Source organism: Hordeum vulgare, chromosome 2H (genome assembly GCF_904849725.1).
Source record: "Hordeum vulgare subsp. vulgare chromosome 2H, MorexV3_pseudomolecules_assembly, whole genome shotgun sequence".
NCBI lineage: Eukaryota > Viridiplantae > Streptophyta > Magnoliopsida > Poales > Poaceae > Hordeum > Hordeum vulgare.
The window spans coordinates 391,383,635-391,394,829 of NC_058519.1; the positions used below are offsets into that span (position 1 = coordinate 391,383,635).

General features: G+C 42.0%; 1 long non-coding RNA gene across 1 annotated transcript; it reads left to right on the plus strand.

The window, feature by feature from the left end:
* Positions 1-1,912: 1,912 nt before the first annotated feature.
* Positions 1,913-4,600, plus strand: LOC123430142. Its single transcript, XR_006622871.1, has 2 exons — positions 1,913-2,148; positions 4,285-4,600. It is a non-coding gene; the product is annotated as an uncharacterized LOC123430142 (long non-coding RNA).
* The last annotated feature ends 6,595 nt before the right edge of the window (positions 4,601-11,195 follow it).

Consider the following 11,195-nt stretch of genomic DNA (forward strand, 5'->3'; position numbering starts at 1 on the left):
CACGATCTTCCGAAAGGAAACTATTTGGGGTATTTTATTTTCGGAGAGTTGTGGACAACACACTAGCAACCACTCGTGCACAATGTTGATGCCTAGTCATCATGGTCACCGCCGCCGCGGAGAGCCACCACTCGAGTAGCAACATCGAGGTGATCATCATGGATGATTGCACATAGCAACATTGAGAACCCGATTAACACCGCCATCACTCCAGCCAGGAGGATCGTAAGCCACCCCGGAAGCGCGTCTGCCATTAGAGAACCACCTTGAGCTCGTGCAAGCAACAAAGAAGTAGGTGGAAGAAGGAGTGAGGCCAGGTGTGAGGTAGGAGATAGGAACGCCGCGGTCATTTTATAGCCCGAGTTCGGTGTACGGTGGGTGAAGTCCACCAGCGCTGCTCGTCGCTCGATAGCCGGTGTTCGGAAGCGAATCCGTGAGCAGTGCCGACAGGGCACTGGCCCGCGAGGTGAGTGTGCGCTGCACCGGCAGCTAGCACGCCGCGCACTACCACAGTACGACCCTAGACTCCCTACACATTAGGCGTCGCAGGTGGAGAAAGCATGGAAAGTGAGCGAGAGAGAGAACGATGAGGAGAGCCGAAGGAAGAAGAAGAGACTCACAATGGGCCATGGTTCCACCTGTGAGCGAGCAAGAGCATTGTATACTCGGGTACGACAATCACAATTTGGAATCTGAAATCTTTCCTTTTCCAAAAGTTGTCGTAACGCTAAGTAGCAAGGTCTCGATTGCCCAACCGTATGCCCAACCATATATTTTATTCACATCACCAGTATCTCTCCACAGTTGCATCAATTATCAACATTTTTCTGTGTAACCACATAGGACCGCATGTTTAAATATTTATTTTTCATATTATCACCACAACATAGTAGGAGTGGAAAATTTGCAACCACCTTAGCAAATCTCGAGGACGAGATTTTTCTTAAGGGGGGTTAAAGTTTGTAAAACCCTGAAAAAATTACCATGTTTTTATTTATAAAATTATTTTTCTAGGAATATTAATTTTTGTTTTCTGGATCTTGAGTTGGTTTCGGAACCATTCTCCCCTTTGCATCTTAAAATGTTTCCCCAGCAATAGAAAATTTTGGAAACGTATTATTGGGCTTGGATGTTTGACTTAAAGGTTTTTATTTTCATTCTAATATTTTAGTGAGAATATTTTTATAGTTAAACTTTCCTCACTTAATTTTTTAAAAGGATTTCTTATAATTTAAAGGGCCTCCATTGCACTAGAACCCTTTCAAATATTCTTTTAAAAATTATACAAAACTTTGGAGATGTCATGTGATACCTATGGATCATTTTTATGCAAAAATCCTTCTTGGCCTTTTGAAAATTTTAAGCAAAACATCCCCATCTTCATTCTGGTTCAGTTTAGCAGTTTGAAAGGCAACAACATTTTATTTTGCCCCAATCCCCATGAGATTTTTCCTGCTTGTAGTCCTCCCTACCAAACCCTTAAGTCCAAGAGATTAGAGCCATTGGAGTATTTCTAGCCCATCAGGTAGTGCCCTGCAGTTTCTGTCCAAAATTGTTTTTCTTCAGAAATTGCACTAACAAGTTTCTGTTTTTCCCAAACTAACCCCATCATCATTGCCAACCTCTAAACAGACCCCATACTCGAGATTTTGTCCACCAGCAAAACCCTCTAGATGCCCGTGGCCATGGCAGCGCTGTCCAGCCCCTCCCCGCTCGCTAGCTCATCCTTGGAGCAGTTCTCTCTTCGTCCACAAGGTCCTGAAGTTGTAACGAGCCTTGCCACGTCGCCCCTCCGCGTGTGAGAGCCGCGTCCGCGATCTTATCCTTGGGTCGCCGCAGAACCGCCATTGCTCGGCTATAAAAGGGGACCCCGAGCTCACGCAGCTCATCAAGACTCCTCTCTCACCCCTCGCAAGCCCCCTGGAGCAGCCAGGCAACCGAGTGAGCCCGTCTCCCTTGCCGACGGCCAAGACAACCACCGTCGTCTCTCGGTCAACCCCGACCAGCCCATAGCCTCCCCCGCCTCCTTGGAACCGCCATTAGTCTCCTAATGCACTATAGAACCCATCCCCGCCCACAATTTAGCTCAAGAGACACGGTGTGCCGAAACCACCTTCCCATCGCAGCTCCCTTCCGCCATGGACAAAGGTATGCTCACCCTCGAGCTCCCCCGCGGTCCTATCCGCCTCGAGCAAATGTGCCATCTCCTCCCGAGCACCTGCATGGCCGGAGCACCTCGAATGGTGTCGTGTGTCGCCAGGAATCGCCACCGTAGTCTTCCCCTGTCCCTGCCCAGGCGCGTGAGAGATTGAGGACATGCCCGACAGGTGGGTCCCACCTATCGGTGAGCTAGTCTCCTCCGCCGTTGACACATCACGTGGAGTGTGTTTTTCTCTGAAGTCTGCATATTCCTTGGAGTATGCTTTCCTTATAGGAAAGCCTTATTAACCTCAAGTACATTTTCCATTTACTGAAAACGTATTCTTAGGGAAGCGTTTTCCTTTTTTGTTTGATTTAAAAATTAGATTTGACCAAATCTTTGACTACATCTATCTTGTTAACCACAACTCCAAATGAGTTGATTCCTTTTCCCACATTCTTGAAATTTCCTCTACTTTATTTTGGTGTTTTTTTGAAAATTTTCCAAACAAATTTTCTATACTGTTTTAGAACTATGTGTTAATTTGAATACTTTCAAAAATAGTAAATGGAGGAAAGATTAAAACTTTCAAAGTTTTCGAGTGCACCCTACCCTTTTACATACTCAAGGCAGGCATCTTGAACACTGATATGATTTGGTTGAGTGATTGTTTGTGGTGGTGCATGATTTGCATGGTTATGGTCTTGAAATGAGCATCCTTATGATATTTCATGCATGTTGTTAATGGTGAAAAACTTCATTTTGTTAAACATACAATGCTTGTGAGAGTAGTCACCTTTTCATGCCACACCTACCGAGGAAGGTTATATCTCGGTTAGACACCACCATGGGACGGGTATCCTGTGGTGACGGGGGTGATTTTTGGGGGCATGGTCGGGGCATGATAGGAGTGACGCTATCTGATATTTGTGAAGAATAATCCGGTGTGCTAACCATGCAGGGAATACATTAACCTTCTGAGTCGACCATAGATCAAGTCTTGTTCGAGTAACCTCCCATACTTGTTTCGTACTACCACTTGTCCCTATCACAGGCCGCGTACGATTCATTAAGTTGTCAACCACTTTCTTGACACACATCATACAGAGAGGCCATAGTGAAAGATACTAATGTCCCCTGGTAGGCATGTCACTTGGTCCGGAGGCATGGGTGTACCGGTTGGACCGAGGGGGTAGCGCACCTGTTTTGCGCGTGTTATAAATACTTTGACCCCACGCTAATCAAGATTGGAGTCTCCCTACTTAGAGGTTTACTTAACGAGTGTCGTGGGTAATTCTAGGCATCGAGAAGTTAAACTGGTGTGTGCGGGTTAGGTGTGTTTTCAACTCAAGGACCATAATTGGAATTAGTTGACCTCTCTGGTTGACTAAGGAAGTCCGTTACTCGTGGATAAAGAGTACATCCTCTACAGAGTTTATATCTATTCGGATAGCCGTGTCTGCGATTAAAGACTATAGTCTCGGATAGGTAAAGTGTGAGTCTAATTGTCAGTCTTCGAAGGAAATTAATTTAACTATGAGTATAATCATGAATCATGGTGGATGATCATATTTATTATTTTAGCATGGACTAACCCCTTCTTGTATATGAATCTTGAATATCCCTGGGATGGTCCTACCTCCTGGATATTCATTGTTATGACTAAATTATAAGCTCTTTATGTGGTGTCGCTCAAACGTCCAACTGTAGCATGCATATGTTTACTTTATATAAGCCCATAATGTGATGTCACTTAGACGCCCGACTATGTCATGCATTTTATTATTTCATATAAGCCCTTTATGCGGTGTCGGTCAGATGCCCAACTAAGACATGTTTTATATTTTATCCTTTTGAGGCATCGCTTCAGACACCCGATCAGACAATATCATGTTCTTGAAATTCGCGGGAGGACTACCGTCCGATGTTCCATGTTATTTTATTTCATTGTTGCTTATTTAATTTTTCAATATAGATAAATTACCTGCTTTCTTGCATTTATGAATTTATATTATGACTAAGTGAATATCGTTGAATAATTTTCAGTGCATATTAATCACCTGCTATTTTATGTGTGTCTTCATGATTTTTGCGAGTACATTCGAAGTACTCACCTGCTTGTCCGTGGCTATTGTATTGGTTAGATTGCATATTTGAAAAGGAGCATCCTGACGACAACCCCAGAACCTACGCACCGATGATAGTAGCCACACGAGATAGGAGTTATCCACTTCAGCCGTTCTTGTTGGAAAGGGAGTCCCGTTGATGCTGGAGATCCCCGAACCGCTTCGGCCATCAACCACTAGAGATCTTTGTTATACTCCATAGACCATCATGGTATTGTACTCCAAAATTATGTATTTTCTTGGATATTTGTATCAATGAAGTGTGCATCAGCTAATAGTATTCCTAGGGCTGATATGCACAAGGGGCATTTGATGGAAAATTAATAACCTAGAATAATTGGCCCTAACAGCAGGGCAATCACAACAATCAAATACTACACGTTAAGTGAATTGACGAAACTCTATATTTGACTATTTAGTTCACTCCTATTTATTTATACAACATGTTTAAACTTTGGTTAACATGACAAGAGGTGAATCATAATTTAACTATCTGTCTAGGCATGTTAAATGAGGTCGAAACAACTTATAGTATTTTAGAAACGACCCATGTGTTAATTTTGAAATTGGTCCAGAGATGAACTAATCATATTTTATATTTATTAAACAGGGAAAAAAATGCACCACATGATTCCACACATCATTCTAGTCTATTTACATATATAGATCATCTAAAACAGAGCTACTGTCAAAAGATATGACCAGCACAAGATAATATGTCATGAATGCAAAATGTACGTGGATGATAACCACAAACATCCCAAATCATGTACGCAACAATATATTATGAAACTACATGAGCTTCTAAGCAAGTTTCATCTTCAAAACGGAGCAACGGTTCAACAACTACAAGCAACACAAGTTCTAGCTATAACCTGTCCAAAACAAGAACTTGACATTTTGCACACATAAAAAAAATAAGCTACAAGAATTTAAAATGCACAAATAATACATGAGGTAGTGGTATACATGATGCACAACAATTTATCTCGTAACAACAAATTGAATAGATGCATGGATCACTAGGAAATGAGCTCACAAGATGGTAACTTGAACACAGTTTCAGATTTAGTGAAAATAACAGTTTTTAACATAAGAGTTTATTATGAAAGCATATTTATAGTAAGAAAAACATATGCTACAAGACATATAATGGCATGAAAATCTACATCATGGTAGTATGCATGATGCACTACAAATAACTCCAAAGGAGCAACATCAAACTATGCTCAGAATCATGGCAAGCGTCCACCCAACATGGCAATCTAAACTAAGCAGTTTCTCAGACTTTGAAAAATTAACATGTAGCAAGGAACATCAGTTTTATCAGATTGACATGTTTGACAACAAGATTAACTAGGATGCAAAACCTATACTTGAAAAGTAATGGCACAAACTAACCGAGGATGACCTGCTTTACAATTCACTCCATTGGACCAACCACAAAGGGTAAGTAGATTAATAGTATTTCACATGGAAACTTAGCAACTAGATATAGCTGATTTCACACTTGGAATTATTTTGGACCCTCAAAACAAAAACATTTTTATGACAAGTTCACATGATGAAAACTAACACCAAACATGACATTCATGACATGGCAAACCTACTAACGGCAACTAGACATGGCATACTACAAATCACTCCATTGGTACACTTCAAAAGAGGCACGGTTTGCTTAACATGAGCTTCACAAAATGGAACTTAACATTAACATATTAGCAATTCTCACATGATAGTCCCTTTAGAGAAAACATATTGACATGATAGATATGATTACATGGCAACCAGAGGCATGGCATCAATTTATACATCATCTAAAACAATTCTCAAGAACGTACCACATACAAAAGACCTACGGACTAGATGCGGTCATCCACGCAAGTTTGCAAGTTTTAATAGTTTATGCTGATTACGATGGAATGCAGTTTTGCATTAGAGTTTCGAACAAGCAAATTAATCATAATTCACAAGCAATTGCTACATCATGTAGAGCACATCGAGTGGATGATTTTTCATGTATCACGCGTCCCGGTCCAACGCACAGTTTACAAACTACAATCATCACAAGATGTTATATGATGATAAAACATGCAATATCGAGGGACTTCGAAAAATAGACCTTGGGGAAATCAGGACGGGGACGTCCAGTGGGACGGGCCGATCCAGGGGCGGCATTTGGATCGGGGCTCAGGGCGGCGTGGGACGAGGCCATCCTAGTCAGGGTGGGCAGAGGAGGCCGATGCCCATGGTGTCAACGGTCGATGGCGGGAGGGCCGAAGGAGGCCGGAACGGGCGCAGGTGGACGAGAGTTACCGTATCCGGCAGTGGGAAGGCCGAATCCACCGCCAAGGAGAGGTCGGGGCGGTGGAGTCGACGGGGCGGTGTGATTCGACGATAGGTGCGGGAAACGCCAGTTGTGCATCGGCAGAGCAGGGTCGATGCGGCGGCGAGCTTCGTGCGGCGGATGACAAGGAAGGTGGCGGCGGAGGCAGGGTCGACGATGGCTCCGGCGAGGCGGCGGGGCTGGTGCGGCGAGGCTAAACACGGATCGGGTGCCGACGCTCATGAGCTGGAGCTCCAGTGGCTAAGGGCGACGATGCGGGCCTACGCAGCTCGGTTTGGTCCTAGGGCGTGCTGGAGATGGGCTCCGCGTGCCCGTGGTGGTGGGAGGTGGGAGTTGAAGTGGTCGGGGCGATGTGGCGGTTGCCTGTTGGGTCGAGGGCGACGGTTGGCGAAGTGGCGGAGGCGGGCTAGTGGGCGTGGAAAACGAGGCGGGGCGGCACCTCGTAGGTGGGAGGAGACTGTAAGGCTAGGGTTTAGACAAATTTCGCATAAAAGTAGGAGGGAGTTTCCAAATGGGGTCTAATTGGAGTCCTCCGATTTAGATCGGACAGACGAGACAAATAGGTTAGGGAGTTCAATTGAAAAACAAACGATGGTTTGGTATATTACGTGGATGAGCCGGACTTATCGGTCACGGCCATATGTTTCGGATTTGGGGAAGTATATGGGGAGTGCACGAGGGGTCTGTGTAGTGTGCAGAGGGGCTAGGCATAGCACACAGGGGGGACGCGGGCAACCAAGCAATAAATTTTACAACATAAAAAATGATTACCATTTGACCGGCTATAGTGTCGCTATAGGTTTAACAGTTGGGGTATCAAACGACCACTGAATGCGATGAAATTTGGTAGACGGTCTACCTACACTATATTAAGACCGCTCGCCAACTTTCAGCCTATTCTAAGAAAGTTTTTATCCCACTTTAAAAACAATATTTGAACAATGTCGTGGTCGCGTGCGTGTTTGGTTGGTCTCGAAATGGTAAATAACAAAAATGAAGAAAACCGGCAACTACGAACGGATGCAAGTTTTGAAAAAAGGATGGTGATGGAGTGCCAATGCAATGCGAATGATGCGCATGATGCGATGATGAATGTGACAACCAAATAAATCGCACGGCGACAACGAAACAAAAAGGGAATCTTCTGGAGCATCGGTCTCGGGCTGTTACACCATCATCATACTAGAAGCGATGGCATCAGATGACTTATGAATTTGGCATGCTTTCTTTGGAATGTCGGGTTCTCACAACGATATCAACATGCTTCAACGATCTCCGGTGTTCAAGAGATTTTGCAATGGGGGATCACCTCCGTATGACTACACCTTTGACGATCAAGACTACACCACGGGATACTATCTTACCGTTGACATATATCCTCGTTGGGCTGCATTTGTGAAGACAATATCCGAACCACAAGGCAACAAATAAAAGTACTACGCAGCAATGCAGGAAGCAGCTAGGAAGGATACAGATAGGAAATTCAGAGTGCTGCAAGCACGTTGAAAAATTGTTCGTGGGGTTGCAATGATGTGGGAATCAGAAACCTTGAGGCAGCTGATGATATGTTGTGTTATTTTGCACAATATGATTGTCGAGGATGATGGTGATGGTGTGGCTCAAACCAATGATTTTGAAGCACGTGAAGAACTAGTTGAAATCCTGGAAGATTAAGATGCAGATCAACTTACGAACATTCTGCATATGCATGAGAATCATCGAGATCATCAGATGCATACGTAACTACTGAATGACCTGGTGGAACATATGTGGTCCCACAACGGAAAGCAAAAAACAGATGATTAATTGTGCACTTCAAATAAGTATTATGTAAACACTATTTATGTTTGGTACCAAATTTGTTAATTACATGTGCATTGATTTGTGTGATCGGTCTGCATGATTTGTATGGATTTGAGTGTCCGGATATAAGATATGTGGATGCAAAGAGCAAAATATGAGGATTCGTCCGGATACATTCGCGGACGTGCATGAACCATCCACAAACATATAAGAGGCTGGATTTGCCGAGTCCTGCTATAGATGCTCTGAACACCTACCTAGATCACGTACTGCCTATTTAAACTGTCAAAACATTTAGATTCGAAAACATAGGTGTATATTTCAGCATACAAATTCAGCTGGAAGTGATCTATACCTTTCATCCCATAATATAAAAGCGTTTTTAACTAGTACTAGCAAAATGGCCCGTGCATTGCAACGGGAGAAAAGAATAACACACGTTCTATTTTTTTAAGTTTATAATCTAACTTTTTGTTGCTACGGCTCCAACAAAGATCATCTTATACTATAAAAATGCAGTTCAAGATTCCACGGGTTTTTTAAACACGGCTTGCATGTTGATTTAATACGTACAAAGAAACGGGTAAGTGAACCTCAATTTTATCTCCAATCCTAATTTTGCTGAGATGTCATCCACAATCTGAATCAATATCACTATGAAAGAAAGAGAGATAATGCATTATTTATTAGGATTGCACCCAAGATAGTACTTTTTTTAATGGTTAACGGTTAAAATAACATCATAGTCATATTCTACATAGTTTTCTAATTAAATTTCATATATAAAATGTTAAATTTAGAGTTACGGTTTAGAAGATATGAGTATTTTTAAAAACATTTGATATGTATTGCGGCTTTAATGTCAGCAACATGAGGGTTTTTTTTATAAAATAGCATGACCGACTAAGAATACCTATTTCCTTTTTTAGTAGGTATAAAAATGCAGTTCAATATTCCACGGGTTTTTTAAACACGGCTTGCATGTTGATTTAATACGTACAAAGAAACGGATAAGTGATCCTTCATTTTATCTCCAATCCTAATTTTGCTGAGATGTCATCCACAATCTGAATCAATACCAGTATGTAAGAAAGAGAGATAATGCATTATTTATTAAGATTGCATCCAAGATAGTACGTTTTTTAATGGTTAACGGGTAAAATAACATCATAGTCATATTCTACATAGTTTTCTAATTAAATTCCATATATAAAATGTTAAATTTAGAGTTACAGTTTAGAAGATATGACTATTTCTAAAAATATTTGATATGTATTGCGGGTTTGATGTCAGCACATGAGGTTTTTTTTTATAAAATAGCATGACGGACTAAGAATACCTATTTTCTTTATTAATAGGCATAAATAGATAGTATTAAAAGATCTTTTATAGTATTATGGATGGAGGGGTGTCTATTAATTTACCTAATTTCGAACGGGGCCAGATGGAATGGAGACGGGTTCAGATGGAATGGAGCCGTCATTGTTTCGTATTTTGGCACGTGAGTCTGCAAACTAAATCCGAATCAAATCGTGCAACGGAACATAATGATCAATTAAGTTTGACCACAGCCCCATGGCGGGGTAGCACTCATCTCTAGAGGATGGATTTACGATGGACATATTCGATTCTTCTGAGGTAGCAGAGATCATATGTGCATGGGAAATCGGGTCTTTCAAGATAAGGACGGACCTTTATTTGTTGTCCATGCATATGCTGATGACACATTGCTATCACCAAAGATCGCCTATGGATCGATATGAAGACCGAAGCTTCCGTCCTTCCGTTTTAATCCTCACCAAGACTCCAAATCCATATGTGGAGTAACCTGCACCTGCTTTGTCATTATTTTTGACCCACCTGCTTTGTGATTATTGATCGCCTGCATGGGAATGGGATACATATCTAGCAGAAAGAGAGGAATCGGATCATGTGTGCATATATATAGAATCAAGGAACCTAGCACTAGAAGCTTTGGGAGTACTAGCAGCTAATGGAGTCCTCGCAGGCATGACTGGATAGATGATACCCGTGCAGGTATTTGAATGTCGATAAACTTGTTGATTGATATTCCCGGCTCTACTCCGGCCTGCCGGCCGATTGACCGGATCATCCACTTTACAGACCTGACATTGATTTGCACGAATAAAATTGACCGGCCGGTGGATATATTGTATCAATAATGCTACACCTACAAAAACTGTAAGCTGCCATGAAATGCATATGCATTATCACGACATTGACGATGGAGAGATGCGCACGCATGCATGCGTGTATATTGCCAAGAATATCAGCCGGCCAGTAACCAGTTGCATGCGCGGCTGGACTGGATACGCATCTTCCTGATCGATCGGAACTTGATTCAGACCCAAACTAGGTAGTATCGCGCGTACCCATATCAAAAAAGATCAATCTCTTACAAACAAAAAGGTGTCGCGCGTACGAACCACGCACGCGAACGTCGATGCACATCTCGACTCACCCAGGCCATCTGACCGCCATCGATCTTACCTACTCGTTCAGTTCCAAAATATTTGTTTTTTAGTATTTCATTATAGATCATATGTGAATATATACAAACATAATTTAAAATATAGATTCATTTATTTTGCTTCGTATGTAGAGCATAGTTAAATTTAAAAAAAATATATTTAAAAACGGAGGGAGTAGTTTGACCAGGAGCTCACATATACGTCCTCCATTCCTAAATATGAGTCTTTTTAAAGATTTCATTAAAGGACTACATACGGATGTATATAGATATATATTTTTTAGTGTA